The sequence below is a fragment of the Pholis gunnellus genome (genome assembly GCF_910591455.1).
Source record: "Pholis gunnellus genome assembly, chromosome: 5".
NCBI lineage: Eukaryota > Metazoa > Chordata > Actinopteri > Perciformes > Pholidae > Pholis > Pholis gunnellus.
Genome location: NC_136531.1, coordinates 26,631,590 through 26,647,522, shown reverse-complemented (window position 1 = coordinate 26,647,522; position 15,933 = coordinate 26,631,590). Strand labels below are relative to the sequence as shown.

At 41.7% G+C, this 15,933-nt stretch overlaps 1 protein-coding gene across 1 annotated transcript in view; it reads left to right on the top strand.

The window, feature by feature from the left end:
* sorcs1 (sortilin-related VPS10 domain containing receptor 1) overlaps window positions 1-15,933 on the top strand; it is a gene marked incomplete at both ends in the record, with an annotated part of 145,986 nt that overhangs the window by 84,418 nt on the left and 45,635 nt on the right. The gene's annotated exons all lie outside the window — the stretch shown is intronic.

Here is a 15,933-nt window from a genome sequence, read left to right as displayed (position 1 = left end):
CAGTGCATCTCATGCCTTGGCTGTCATTCTATTCTTTGAATAGGGAGTGTTTATTTTTGAAGCAATTGGCCTTGGCAGCAATGGCCGTTTGTTTTTGGAACGGGGTTTCCCACTTCTAATGAGCCGCCAGAACAACAGCACGGCACCTAATCACCAACGCTGAGCCCAGTGAGTGAGTTGGTGTCCCAAGTGAAGGAGTTCAAGTATCTTTGGGGCTTGGTCGTGAAAGAGGGTAAATAAAGCATGAAGTCAACATGTGGATGAGTGTGGCATCAGCAGTGATGCGTTCCAAACATGGTCACGAGTTTTGGTGTCGGAAAGAACGAGTTCACTCTAACAAGTGACCTTAATGATGGGTTGGCCCGGCAACTTTCATTGCAACAAAGTTTGCCTGTAAAATGTAGATTGGATCTCACATGACCTGAGAAGAATCGAGAGCGATTGTACAAGCTGCATATTTAGTTAGGAAATCAGAATGTTTTAACTGAAATGCTAAGTCATGTTGGAGTTTGTGCCTGTGACTTTAAGAGTATTGCAATTTGGACAAGAGGGAGCCATGCAGGCCACCGAACTCAACTGAATTTCATTCTATGCATTTCTATACATGTTTGCATGTTCTAAATTATCGACAATAATAAATGCCCCCGTCCGTAAAGAGGACTCCTTCCTAATGGTGAATTGAACCTGGATGGATGAATGTAATGATTAAAAGCCAGTACGTTTTTAATCATTTCTCAGCTGGTTTTAAGTTGGATGAGGTGACAGAGGTAAGATACTTATGCAGGCTAAAAGAAATTAGAGGCAGCACATTAATAAATTATGAGTGTTCAAAAAAATGTCTGCGCTCAGGTCCATTTGGATCCATTTACTGGTTTCATTACAGCCCTGGTTCATTAGGTTTTTTGGGCATTTGGGTATTTTTTTTGTCTTTTATCAATGTCCATTTGGGGTTTATATCAGGGGGTAATGGGTCCAAACATCGTTGTCATCATTTTCTTGTTAATCAGTGTGCCAAATCAACAAAAAGGTAATAATTAAACTTGATTAAGACACCACATCAATATTTAAATCTCTAACAGATTTGTAATAAACAGTCACACAAGCAAATTCCAATTATCTACGCCTTACACATGTTCACACACCCTCTCTGGGTCTTATAGTATCCCCATGTTACCAAAGCTTGACATTTGTAAAAATATAAACAAGACAAAAAGTCTACAGCTACACCAGCGGCCCCATGAGGCTATCATAATGACATGCAAGTCAAAAAAATGGTGGATGGATGAAAAATAAAACAATAACTTTGCTATCGTCAGGTTCTTACCACAAGTCTGATTAATAATGTGACGGTGGCGTTTAGGGACCTGAATTATTAAAGACAACCTCAACGCTATCTATTCTTTTATCCGTACTTCTTAATGTGTTTGTGCAATTTATTATCATAATGCACAATCTCATCTTCTCTCTGTGTAGGGCAGAGTTCCTCCAACTAACGTTACACACAGTCTCTCACACACACACACACACACACACACACACACACACACACACACACACACACACACACACACACACACACACACACACAGTGAAGTCAGCGAGCAGAGAGGCCATGGTGGAGACAGTGAAGTGAACCAGGCGAAGAGATCAATTACTACGACACTAACTACGCTCTCTAGTGTTACAATAACATACGATAAAACATAATACTTTTTCAATACAGCTGTTTGTGAAACATGAACATGTAAACAAAAGTGAAACCTTTTTAAATGTGCTCTGTCCACAGTGTCTCGTTCACCACGGCTGTGTGACGGTAGCACAGCACACTAACTCGTCTGTCGTCCTCCTCCCTCTACCATTTATAGTATATGTATAGTGACGCATGTTGTAAACATTGCTGTGGCTGCTCTAGCAGCTCTCGAACATTTCATTATATTATAATATGAATACATTTGAATCCTGGTCCTTTAATAAAAAAAATAAAAAAAGGAATTATTTAGTCATGAAAAAGAACCGATAAGAGAATTATCGATAAAATCCAATTTATCCCCATCCCTGGTGGCTTGAGAGTGGCAGCAGAGGAAAGGCTGTTCCCTCAATCAGAAGTGTTTATCCTCTGAACGGTGTTCATTTTAGGACATCTCAGACTCACAAGTAAGTCAATCTCTAAACGCTTCACTCAACTAGAGATGGAAGACTATTTCCTTGTTTTTTGTTGTTAAAAGTTTTAGTTTTAATGGATTGGAGACTGGTTGTATTGTTCTTTTTTTAATACTCAAATGAGCTTTATTCTATTCTAGTGTTAGTTGTAGAACTGAAAATGTTCCCATACACTCAGAACATTCCCCTGGTGCTCTCAGTGCTGTGGCGAAAACATAAATAATAAAACAAGAGTAAATGTGTGAAAAGTCAGTTTGAAACAACAACATGGCTTTTACTATGCTACTAACGCTAAATGAAATTTTTCCCCCAAATACTGTGACATAAATATTTGTTCATATTGCCAACCCCTTCCTGAAAGCCAAACAAACAAGAAAAGCCCATTGTTTACTGAAATTAAACCCAAACTGTGTTAAATGTCAATGCAAAGCATTTCTTCACACAACCAACTCAGCAACCACATGAATGCTTGCAGCGCTTAAACATGGAAATCTTTCCTCATCTCTTGATTCATCCCATCAATGCTTCATTAACAACTATCACATTAGCGTGCTGATGCTTGGCATGTACTGCTTGCCGTATTTGCGTACTAGTAACCACAAGGTCACAGTAATAATGAATGTTAGATGGTCCTGATGGGCAGGTGGCACCTTCCATGGTAGCCCCTGCCATCAGTGTATGAATGTTAAAGCACTTTGAGTGGTCGGAAGACTAGACAGGCACTATACAAGTACTATGAAGGCAAATCACTGTCAAAATCCGACGAGCGCTTTTACATCACTCTGCGAGCAAATTTCCCTCTCACGCGAGTACAATTCACTCGCGAGTCTTTTTCCTGCTCGCTCGCGAGTAGTTTTTCTTTTTGACAGTAAGTGGGCGGACCCAGTCTCCGTTGTATCTCTACATCTAATTGGTTACAATTCTCGTCTTTGGATAAACCGGATATCACTCTGACACAGACGCCAGGTCTGTTAGAGGTGGTTTTCAATCTGCCACTAAACACGACTCCACTACATCTCAGGATGTTCTACATTTGTCTGACAGGTTTTGTAAACTTGTCAGACTGTAGAGGCTGATGAAATACAAATTATGTTAATAGCGTTTTGACATACAATAATTTAAAATATGTTTCTCTTGTGAATGGAGTCAAGTTGCTCAGATTGGTTTAAATTCACTCCATTATTCATATTACAGACAATGTGTGTATAGTATGATAGTCAAACTGTGACAAACAGCTCAAAGAAACTCTTTGATCTTAATTGATTAAAACATGATGTGATCATATTTAATCATACTGTTGTGTTTACAGAAGAGATATAATGTAGTTGTATATAATATGAGCAACAATTTGGACCTGCTCAAAGATCTGGAGCCAAGATTAGGGACCACTGTTTGTATATTAACTGTTAAATCACTGACAAGTAGTTAGTGGATGAAAAAGTATTTAGATCCTCACTGCAGTAAACGTACTAATACCTACTGATGAAACAATAATCCACTACGAGTAAAATACCTGCATTCAAAACATTAGTCAAGTATGTTATTATCAGCAAAATGTACTTTAAGTGCAGAAAGTAAAAGTACCCGTGCAGTAAAATGTACATTATTTTCCCCTGACCTGTTGCGCAATCTGAAAATCTCCCCCTGTGTCAGTGATATCCGGTTTATCCAAAGACGAGCATTGTAACCAATTAGATGTAGAGATACAATGGAGACTGGGTCCGCCCACTTACTGTCAAAAAGAAAAACTACTCGCGAGCGAGCAGGTAAAAGACTCGCGAGTGAGCAGAATAAAGTTTCGCTCGCACGAGAGGGAATTTCGCTCGCGGAGTGTTAGAAAAATTCTCGCGAGACCGATTGAAAATCATTAATCAGTTAACATTTATTCTTTGCAAAGAAGGAGACAGAGTTGATTCACATACAGTATACATGGATCAAGGCTGCTCAGAGGTCTGACTCTGAGCCTCGGATATTTATACCAAGTAAACAATACAGTGTCACAGGCAACATGTCACGAAAGCATAACACACCCACAAAATGGCGTCCACGCCATGTAGCCAAGTAGATGTCTGCAACTTTGCCTGAGCATTTGTTCTGGCACAAAGGTCACATTCTCATAGTCAGGAAGCTAAGTTCTCATAACATAGCTCTGTACCCATCTTAACGCTCCCACAGTCCTTATTATCATTTCAATCCAGGACATGCTGCTGAGTGTTCTTTCGCATAGACTAAACAACTGTGGTGAGGCAGTTCACACAACAAGGACACATAAGGACACCAAGCTTTTAAAGCACACCTTATAATTAGTCATTTAGATTTTCCCCAACACGGAGTGATGTAAAAGCGCTCGTCTAAGTAAAATACGCGCACGGCTGGCTATTTGATTTGCGCACAAGCATGGATCTCATTTTTGCTCTCGTATTTTGACAGTGATTTGCCTTCATAAAAGTTCAGTCCATTTATCATTTACCATTAGCAGCTATACAGCATGCTGTTAGCATTTTAACATGCTACACTAGCATTGATATCAAAGTAGAGGTGAGGCTGACAGGAACTAGTTTTTGAGGTATTTTGTCACTAATCAAAGGACTGGACGTGAACATTTTAAACTGTTGTGGTATATGAACACGAGATCACCAGAGAAATCATTTTTATGTTTGTTAGTCCACCGTCCATATATGCTATTTGGGCAGCCTTGGCATGGGAACAACCCCTAGCCTAAGCATTTATCTTGTGTGGACAATGAATGTGTGCTGCAAATCCAATGGCACTCCACCCAACAAATGTTGAGATATTTCACCCTGGTTCAAAGCGTGAGTCCGACTGATGGATGAAGGAGATTGCCCTCCTAGTGTGGCTAAAATCCAACACAAGGTAACATAGTTCAGAGAATCGGATTTGAAAACAAACATGGATAAAACTTTCTCACTCTCAGATGCACACACACAAGCACACACACACGCACAATCTCTGTTCTTCCACCCACATGCAGTTCATTCCGAGCACACAGCTTGCATGTTGGAGAGGGAGGGTAGCAGGGACTGCAGGTTCGTCACTCTCGCTGTCACCCCCGCCATGGCGCCATGTGACTGCTGCGAATGGCAGACAAAAGCCCCTCTCTTCACTCGGTAGTGGAAGTAAATCAGGCCTCTGTGGCTGCAGGGTATAGAGGGTGTAAAGCACTGGAGAACGTAGAACTGAGGGAGAGAGTGAGGAGGAGATACAAGAGGGGGAAAGAGACCACACATAAACTGACAGAGAGCAAGTGAGCGTGGAAAAGTGAGGGGAGGAAAAGAGGAAAAAAAGTGACAAAGCAAAAAGAGTAGAGCGATGGCCCAGGGGTCACCCATGGAGAAAACATTCTGACAGCACAGCAATTACATCAATTTTCATACTGTGGCTTCACACTGAGCCCGTACATGAGAAAACGCATCTCGAGTACACATTAGGGAAAATGATCGGGGTTTTAGCTTGAGATTTTGTGTGAGAGCACATTATTACAGTAAATGGCTGGGGATGGTGAGTGCTGGTTAAAAAAAACAACAACTGACAGTCTCCTACAAATGGGTAATGCCTCTAATGGTTTGAAAACAAAGAGGAGTTTTCCAGAGGAAGCATATGAGTGACAGATGGATTCAGTCTCTGCTACTTTACACTCAGTCTGTGAGCTCTCTTTTAGGAATACAGGACTGCTTTTTTCTCAAGAACGTATTGACTAAAACAGCAATTGCCGGCCTCAAATGTTTTCCCGGCAAAGGCCTCAATTGTATTTGTGTGTGTGTGCCTTCTCGTCTGTGTGTGCCTGCATGTGTTTGCCTGCATGGCGTTCAAAAACAATTACGACCTTGTGTGGCTCAAACGGCAACGACAGGCAGGTGGGTGGAATATGAATTCACCTCAGATGGGGCCTCTCCCACTGTCGAGCTTCAAAGACTGTTGTTTATTGTCTCACTTCTGGATACAAGCTCTGACTTAAAAGTGAACTTTAATATTTCATATCCCCGAACTGTCCACAAAATGGCAGACAAAGAAAGTCTACCAGAGAAAAATTGTATTAGAATAAAGAGGGCGTCCAAAGACGTATGATGCAAATACTTTGAGGAATTTCATACATAAACTCAATATTATATTACATTGAGGCCTTTCTCTGCAGTAGCGGTGAGCGTCACTGTACGGAAGGTTAGGCTTCATATATATATTCATCATCAAAGCATAACCAAAACATCTCTCAAGCTTTTTCAAATGGATTAGACAGGTTTACAATATTTGCCTCTGCTTGGACATTTTCCATTAGGTTAGATTGGTGAAGTCTATCGTTGAATCGTGGGGTTTTTTTTGCTCATTGATCCATATTGTCATTTGCGAGATTGGCTTCCGTTCTATCCACACTAGACAAAAGAGCTGAGACATCGATATAAACTATTTGTCTTCTTGACTTGGCATACGAATGTATTCTATAACAGGAAGTGTTCCATCCATTTTGTCCAGGCCCGGCGCCATGAGGCGTCAGTGCTGTTTGTTGTGTAAGAGGTGTGTGTTTGTGGGAGCGCCGCTGTCCGTAGGACTGAAACGCAGCGGAGAGACGGACACTCAGTCAACAGCAGAGAAACTATTATGGTCCCACACATTTGGACGGTGCAACTTAGTCTACATGGGGATTTATTCACGCACAATAAGGAGATCTAACAGTATTATTAATTGTGCATTCATTCCTGATTGACTATATATCATGATATATTGGGGGAAAACAAGCAATTACTGTGTGTGTAAAATCAGACATTTAGCAGATTCACTGTTGAATACATGTTAAAAATGTCTGACATGTCTTGTTTTGTAGACACAGTGACAGTTACCTTGTGTTTCCTGTGGCTACTTCCCAATTAAAGCAACCAAAACTGCTTTTCTTCCTGTGAAAAAGCCTATTACATAAAGGTTTTGACCATCCTGTAGATTGAATTGAGTCTCAAACACATATGTCAAACTCCAAAGTGAAAGAATTTGAGTGCTAGAAACATTCTAATGTGTTAAAATGTCTTGAAACATTGGTCACAGAGAGCACAGAAGTAACTTTGGTGCTATGACATATTTGTAGTTTTTGGACAGTATTACAATGGAATATTTAAACAGACAAAAACATATTGAGAGGTTTATGTAACCAGAGTTACAGACACATACCACATACCTGAACATTTAAATGGGCTGAACTCTGCTACTTACTGTGTACTTCTACAGGAAAACATAGTATTACATTTACCTGACAGAGAAATACAAAAATGAAACTCCACCTTAAACAGACACTAAGTACATTTGAGTACATTGTGCTGGTAATGCCTCTATTTCACTCTTCACTTGAAATAAAGATTAGAATGCAGGACTATTACTTTGTAGTATTTTCAGCTTTACTATCACTAGTTTATAATGTAACGTCAGCAAAAACGTTTTGAATACTTTTTCTACTACTGCAAATACCAATATTCCCAGTTAAAGAAAGGATGAAAAAAGAAGCACCACAACGTTTGCCTGTGAGCCTCAAATCACTTTGTCCAACCGTGAAGAAAACAATGTGGTTTACGGGAAAAGTACCAGGGGCCAACTTTACTGCAACCCTAACAGCTATGAATGTATTATAATGTTTAGAAAATAAAAATATTGACGTTACTATTCATTGTACATATACCTGAAAGACCATTTACTTGATTCAGATTTGCCTCACACAATATAACAATAATAATATATGATGAGTTAGTTATTATAAACTATATATATGGTCAAAGAGACACTTCACCGCCTAATTAAACAAGTAAAGAGTCATCACGTCACGCCAGATGTAGCAATACCACTTGGTGCAGGAACGACATTCTCTCAACACACCCTTTAACTGCACAACGCAGAAGGAAGCAAAGCAGGGGAAAGGGAGGTGCAGTGTCTCTCTGTCCGCCAGCTTTTTAAGGACACAATGCATGCCAAATGAATCACAGGGAATCAGCCATGCTTAGCTGGCTGGAACACGGCGCGCACGCAGCGCTGCTAACGCAATCAAGGACAAGCTAACGGATGATGGTTTTGTTTGTGGTGGTGGTTGTGGGGGGGGGGGGGGGGGTTGGTGGCTGGCACTGAGAGGGGACGCAACATCTGTCAGCCCTAAGGCACAATCTCCAAATGGCTGCGACGAGCAGAGAGGCAAGTGCCCCGGACCCCGGGAGAAGACTCAGCGACAGAGGAGGGGAGACAAGATGAGAGACACAAATACAGATGGACAGAGAATCCGAGGCAGACGGAGACAGTTTGACAGAGTGTGAGACACAGAGATGGAAGAGAGAGAGAGAACAAGAGTTGTAAAGAAGATGGGATTGGTAAACCTAGGTGAGCAGTGGGATTCCATCAATAATCTTTTACTTGCCTGTACGGGACATTGTCCACTTTCTCAGCATGAGAGTAAAAGCAATTCAATGCGCCTGACACTGCCAGGATAAGAGACCTGAACCCCCCTTCAAAAGCATTTACTCATGCCAACATAAAGTGTTCGTAATAAAGGCATGCACAAAATGAAATATGGTGTTATGTTATTTATGAGTGATCACTGTGAAGAATTTATTATTGCAGTAGCTCAACACGGATCAACATTTCTAAAGAGGGAATGCTGCTGGTTAATTATCTAAACGCATCCTGTTTGTCTTGTCTCTGTTCATTCACAAGTAATGACTGTGTAGCTCTGTGATTTTACACACAGCTGGCACGCCTTCCAACCTATGTACTGCCATAAGGGGCAGCTAGCTCGCTGTAGCTGAGATGGAAACCCAATTATCCCAGAGGCAGAAACATGACATGTTACTGTTTGTCAGGTCTGGCAGGAGTCTAGGGGAGCTAAAATGTCAGGCAGTGTTCAATTAGGCTGAGCGTAAATGCTCCGATCAAGAGACAGGAGTTGCATTTAATGAGACTGATCAAACAGTTTGAAAAGTACCTGGTCGATGTAGTGAACGAGTCAGTGGGGAAAAGAGAAGTAATGATTATGAATATGTGCATCAACTCTTTTTATTTTCTGTGTCCTCCACTAAGAGCCATGTAGCACATAGCCGGTGTGTGTCATGAATATTTATGGTAGAAGTAGCAAGAGTGATGTGATTTGCTAGGTGCTGTCGATGGAGACCTTTTACTAAGTTAACATGATTTCACATGGACACACAGGCCCGTCTGGTACTTGAGGGGTACAGTTAACTCATTAGTGATACTGCCAGCCTCCCCTTATATCTGATAGCAGCTTTGTTATTGTTAGGGTGTCCCCAACTAAGAATTTAGAATATACATATATTGCTCATTGATCCTCCTCTGTTTAAGTTATATGTGTCTGTAGAAAAAATAGTGCAAACAACAACATAGCGAGATACATTTCAGTGTAATGCACCATGCTATTGTAGATGTGTGTAGGTGCAGTGCAGTCCAAAGTACTGACACAGAGCAACAGACCAGGTTCATTAGCCTGTTTGCTTTTGTAGATAGAACTTTCCGCCCCTTTAATGGGAGAAACCAAGTATTTCTATGTAAAATCAAACATTGCTTAGTTTTTACTTTGGTTTCACATGATAAAAGAAAGTCATGTGGTATTAACATTAAATACAACGTCATTGTTCTTGTTTGCGTGCATTTCTACGCCATGCAGTCTGTACTGATTGCAATGTGCAATGCAACGTATAAATGTGAAAATGCTAAAATTAGATCAAGTGACATGTTATAAGAAATGAGAGACTTCTTATGGCGGGTGGAAGGGGGGGTGAATAGTCAAACAAACAGGACTTTCAACCAGGTGGCTGGTGTTGTTATGCTACGATTGCCATGAATCTGTTTCTATGAACAGCCTGTACAAATCGCTCCCTGGGTTAACAATGGCATTTTGTTTGTATTACTTCTCCATCGGGATAATACACCTCATTCCAGTTTAACCCTGGAAGGGGGAGTATACACGTGTCTGTTCCTCCGTTATCCATCTCCACACGGAAGACCAGAGAGATTAAATACACAGTGACATGATGTTTGTAGCTGCATATTCAGACAAGCCATTTGTGATGCGTTCACATACCTCATCACAGACTCTGCACTTTCAATGTTGGCCCAGCCTTCTGTTCATGGACGGCCTGGCGGGGAGAGGGCCGAGACAGGATATCACGTTGTTTTAAGTGCTGCTCCACAGCTGGTCGCTGGTCTTCTAACACCTGCACGTTAACAGAATGGATGGACAGGACCTAGAGACTATGTAATGTTCTTTAGTTCTGTAGTGTCCCTCCCCCGTTTATGGGCATCAAGGAGGTGAATCTATCCTCCCAGAAGGAGATGGATTACTTCTCAGCAGAGATCCAGAACCTCTTACAGAAACCCCACTCACAACAGACAGAGAGGATTTTACTTAACGTACTTTCTGGTTGCCAATAAGATGGGAGAGTTCAGACCCATTAAACATCTAGATAGGCGATAAGCGCATCACCGACTCTGGGCCATCGTCTCCGGCTTGGCTCCTGAGATGGACAGGCTGACCCTGAGGTTTGGACTCTCTGTACAGGTTGTGCAGACCATCCAGGTAGCAAGAGCAGGATCCACCACTGCCTGTTACAAGGCAAAGTGGTCCGGGTTCCAATGCTGGTTCGAAGAAAAGTGGCTAGAAACACTGTCTGGGTTTTTCTCTCCTTTTTACAGTGTTTGGTGGTTATAGGGCCGTGTCATGCCACTGTTACAGTGAATGTAGAACCCATTTCTTCCAGACATCATGGTTTTGGCAAGAGACCAGTCATTGGCTACCCTCTCATGAAGTGGTTCTTGCATGGGGTTAGAGGCAATGCCAAGTGTTCTGTGTCTCGTCCCCACAGTGGGAACTGCCATTGGTAATCAAGGCCTCGTTTAAGGGTCCCTTTGAGCCTCTGGAGCGACCTGTCAGTGCACCACAGTGGCTTGCTGCTTGATGGTGACCGTAGAGGGGCTACCCTCTGACCAAATCCCTCTTTTGTTCCCAAGAACTTAAGGAGTTCTTTCATGCCGAGGGTTATACAGCGGGATCATTTTTGTCTTCCACCCCATGTGAGGAACATGGAGGCAATTCGCTTTGCCCAGTTCATGCTTTGGCATATTATGTTAAACGCATGGCCCTCATCAGTCACACTGAATTGTTGCTTGTGGGCTTCAGGGATGGTGTGGCTGAGAAAGCCCTATTCAAGAAAAGCCTGGCTGGATGGCTTTGTGACTGCATCTCCCAAGCCTATAGGCAGGTGGGATGAAACTCTCACTGTGCTCTGCTCACACTCTACGCACAGCGTAGCAGAGTTGGCGGCCCTGTTTGGTGGGATGAGGGTCGAGGACATATGTACAGCGTGCTCCTTGATTAAGTGGGTACTGTGGTGTGCAGGGTGTTGATCGCCTGTCTTTTGACCCCTGCAGGGTTAGGCCATGGCTCTACCCAGTTCAGTTGCGTACTACTTGGTTTGGCTAGGCCCCCTTCTTCTGTGGAGGTCTACAATATAAAGAAATGGGTGACCTACAAACTTCTAACCGGTCAGGATCAGTGTGGTTGGGTCTATGTTAAGTCACGGCAGGGCATGCCGTGACTCCACCCGCTGTTCCCATAGAGTCCAGTGGAGGGCGGAGCCTGTGTGAGTTGTAGGTCACAATATGTCAACCCTAGTTCGATGAGCACAGGCAGAGCCCTCTACCAAGGGGGCTCTGTTGATCTTACGCCATTGGCTGAAGAGCGTAGAGGATGGCAGACAGCATTGTGAGCTGCCTTATATACTGTGGGGTCTGCATGTATTTGGGTAGGCACGTACTGATTGTCCAGCTTTGCTTATGTACATTTTCAGACTTGCTTGTGATTGGAGGAGAGTATTACCCATAGAGTCTAGTAAAGGGCTCCACCTGTGCTAATGGAAGTAGGAGTACAATATCATAACCTTTGTTTTGAGCACCTCAATGAAATGTTATGGGTGAACAGATTCTATAGGTTTTCTCTGGGTTCTAGCCGTGTTACTTTTTTTGCCAAGGGGTTGGCAGTGATGGCAGGAGATGTTGAGACCTTTAGCCGGTCCAGCACATGTTTACTACTGACATTTATCAACCTCTTGTGAATACTTTACCCTCTCCTGGCTAGACCTGCTCCCCTTTGACTGCCCTTTGGCTTCAATTATGAGACTCAGTATCTCTTAAGTGCACTTTCCTGCAGTCCCTACTGATACGGATGTGATAAAGTCCACAATTGCTTCTTTAGCTTTGGGGAGTAGTCGAACAAAATAACTAATAGAATCCTATTATTGTTATAGTACATATATTGTTTTTCATCACACATATAATCAATAAATAACATGTGTTGTAAAGAAGTGTTCTTTCAAAGTGATCTGTCCTCCATTTCCTTTCCCTGAGAGTCACAGGACATTCATAGTGGTGACAAAAGGGCTTTCAGTAAAAAGGGAATATACTCAGATGCTTCAACAGGAGTTCTGAAACATAGTCGCTGACAAGCATGGGATTAGTGTATGGGATAAATGGGAGCTTCAATTATGAGCTAGTGAGATAGCTCCTGGGTTTCTGCTGGCTCTGTCAATCCCAGTAAGTTCAAAAGTGGAACCTCAGGTGGATCGGTCTTTGTTTGCAAGCTGTTTTTTTCTCAGAATTCAAAATAAACAGGAATTGGCTGAAACCAGTTTATTTACTTGCATTGAATCGTTCAAGTTGGTGTCACGGCAAAGCTAGAAAATTGACTTGCCCCAAAGAGATTAAATCTCTTTTTATTGTTCCACTTTTTGAATGCTTTTCCAATCTGAACACTGTCTGACAACAACAAAAAAATCTATTTATTGCAGGGTGGGAAACTAGTCATGGATTTATAGCGATGAGTCACAATCCAATTACTGGGTGACTGTGTGAAATGGAAAGTATGAAGCTAATTTCATTAATATTCTATCTTGGAGTATTTACGGTACTGCGTCGGCAGAATGAATTCAAGTATTCCTTACACATATCCTAAATGTCCTCCAGCTGGCACATATACGCTTCATTAACCTTTGTCATTTTCAACCTTTTGGCCTCATGATTTACAGTCTCTCTCACACACACACACACACACACACACACACACCTACACACACACACACACACACACACACACACACACACACACACACACACACACACACACCTACACACACACACACACACACACACACACACACACACACACACACACACACACACACACACACACACACACAGTCTACTCTTCCACTGAATGAAATGTTATTCTCCTTCTATGAGTGTGCAAATGTTGATCCTTTACTTATCCAGTGCTTACAAAAGTTTTATGGCAAGTTCCCAAGACCACTGTATTTCTATGAAGTACTTAGATGACTTTTTTGAACCAAAGGTTATTCTGTTGGCCCAAAATCTGTCAGGTTACAATTCTGTTTTGGGTTCATTGATATAACATTCTTAATGAACCATTGATATGATTAGTTATCAGCGCCATATCTGAGGACTTTCCAGTATGTGGAGCTATACAAATGTCATTTAAAGTTTTTTTCTGCAGTTGTGGCTCAGAATACCTTGTTTGAATATTGCAGTTTCATAACATCAAAAAAGTTGGCAAACATAGCAAAAGAATCTTTTTGCATCAACAGCACATAGAAACATCTCTTATGGCAAAATCAACAGCAAGATAACACATTTCTTATCTTATTTGATGGTCCACGTGTTAGCTTTTTTTAGTCACATCTCACTGCTTTTATCAGTGGGGGAATCTGGGAAAAGCCAGCAGATGTGGTCGCAAAAAAATTAAGAATCTATTAATAAGTGGACCAACATCGTATTGTATATTTTTTTCAAGGTGAGAATGAACCTGTGGACAGGAACTGTAGTGTTTCTATGAGCACCATTGCCTGGTGTCGTAAACATCTTGACTTTTGCCTGGTGCATGTTGGTCATCATGCTCTAACCTGTGTGATGGCAGCAAATGTTCTGTTCAGCTAGACGCAGTGCTGTCGCTGCTGGCCACCAGCTGTGTGACCCCTGACGCTGCAACAAAACCCTTTCCCCCAACTCCTGAAAAAAAATGCAATACAAATAGAAATACAATAGAAAGTACTTACCACTTTCGGAGGAGATGGGGCAATTCAGGATCAGTTTGGACTTCTTTCAAATCCCTGCATGTGTTGAAAGACCGCCCATGGTTGGCTTGTGTTTCTGTCGCGCTCTGTCAACAATTTTTGTTCAGTCTATTCTTTTATTTTTCTCTTTGCTGGTCCTGCCCCATTATCAGACATAACTGCCAAAATAACATTAACAACCAAATGAAATAAAGAAAAATCCTCCTCCTGTTTCCTTTGAACTGGATAATGTACAACTGGCCAAGGCTAAAAAGTATGGAGGAGGCGTGTGTCTCAGCCATTGCTTTGTTGAGTTTAAATTAAAATACTCGTTAAATTAAGCGAACTGCCGCCAAAAATGTGTTTCCTTGAAATGTCTCTCATGACCACAGCCAGTCCAATACGTACAGATATAACATATGGATAGACAGGATTGTGACATTTTCCTTCTCATCCAGTTTTATTAAGTTTTGTTCTATTTTAGCGTGATTCTACTTTTCATTAGACAGTGGAATCCAATATTCTCATTCAAGCCCACACAAAATAAATTTATGGGATCTCATGCACACATCAACATGCAAAAAATAATATTTTGAGACACACGTTAGCATGCAGGAAAGCTGCGTGTGGAGCGACTGAGGAGGGAGAATAACTGTAGAATGCAAACAAGGCAAAGCCCCAATGATTTCACACCATCGTTCCTGAACTGAATAACATTATGCTACAGCCTAGAATCCTTTCCGTCCTCCAGCCTTCTCTCTTGTTTGTTTAAGATTGAAAAGGTTAAATACGGCTTTTCATTTCATGGAATAAACAGAAACAAGCCTCTTGCCTCAGAACTGTAGCAATCTCCATATAGATTGCACCTGGGTGTATCAATCTCCTTATTCCAATGTATATTAGTGGAGCACATTTCTGTTAGCATGCTGAATCATATGTACATGCCTGTAATCCCCCATTTACCAGAAATACATCAGTCAATAATAAAGTTGTCCACTCTTCCAGCTGAGTTGCAGTTCCAGGGAGTGAGCCCAGTATTAATTGGGATTTGTAGTTCAGACAGTTTGAGTACATTTGATTGAATCGGTCAGCATGGGGCTCACGTATGTGGCATTATATCTGCCTTTTGTGATTGATGAACTGGTGTTAGTGGTAACTGCTGTTACCCAAGCGAGTGCTGACAAATGACTCAATAGCATGAGAGACCAGAACCACTTTGCTCTACGGTGCCATACTGAGAATATTGACTGTGAGAGCAATGTATTCTCTTTCTCACGGCTGTCTGATGACATAATGGCCACAGAGAGATCGGCATGCCGAACGCCATCTCTAAACCACATGAAAGCCTGAGTGCGCCGCAGGGACAGTACTTCAGCTCCGACCAAAAACAAAGCCGCACTTTCATAATTCTAACATAAAATCAAACAAGGTTTTTTTTTCTTTCTTTTTTTTCACACGATCAGACAGTTTCTCTACATTAACTGCACAACGCCTAATTTTTTTTTATACAATTTCAAATATTCCCCAGTGAATACATGCCCTTAAGAGAGACTAAGAATAAAAGATGCTGACCGGGCCTTTTGTCTGTTACGAGCTGACTACTAAACATCTGTTTGTTCTTCCTTAGTCAACGTGCATCTTTCATGAGGGTCAAACC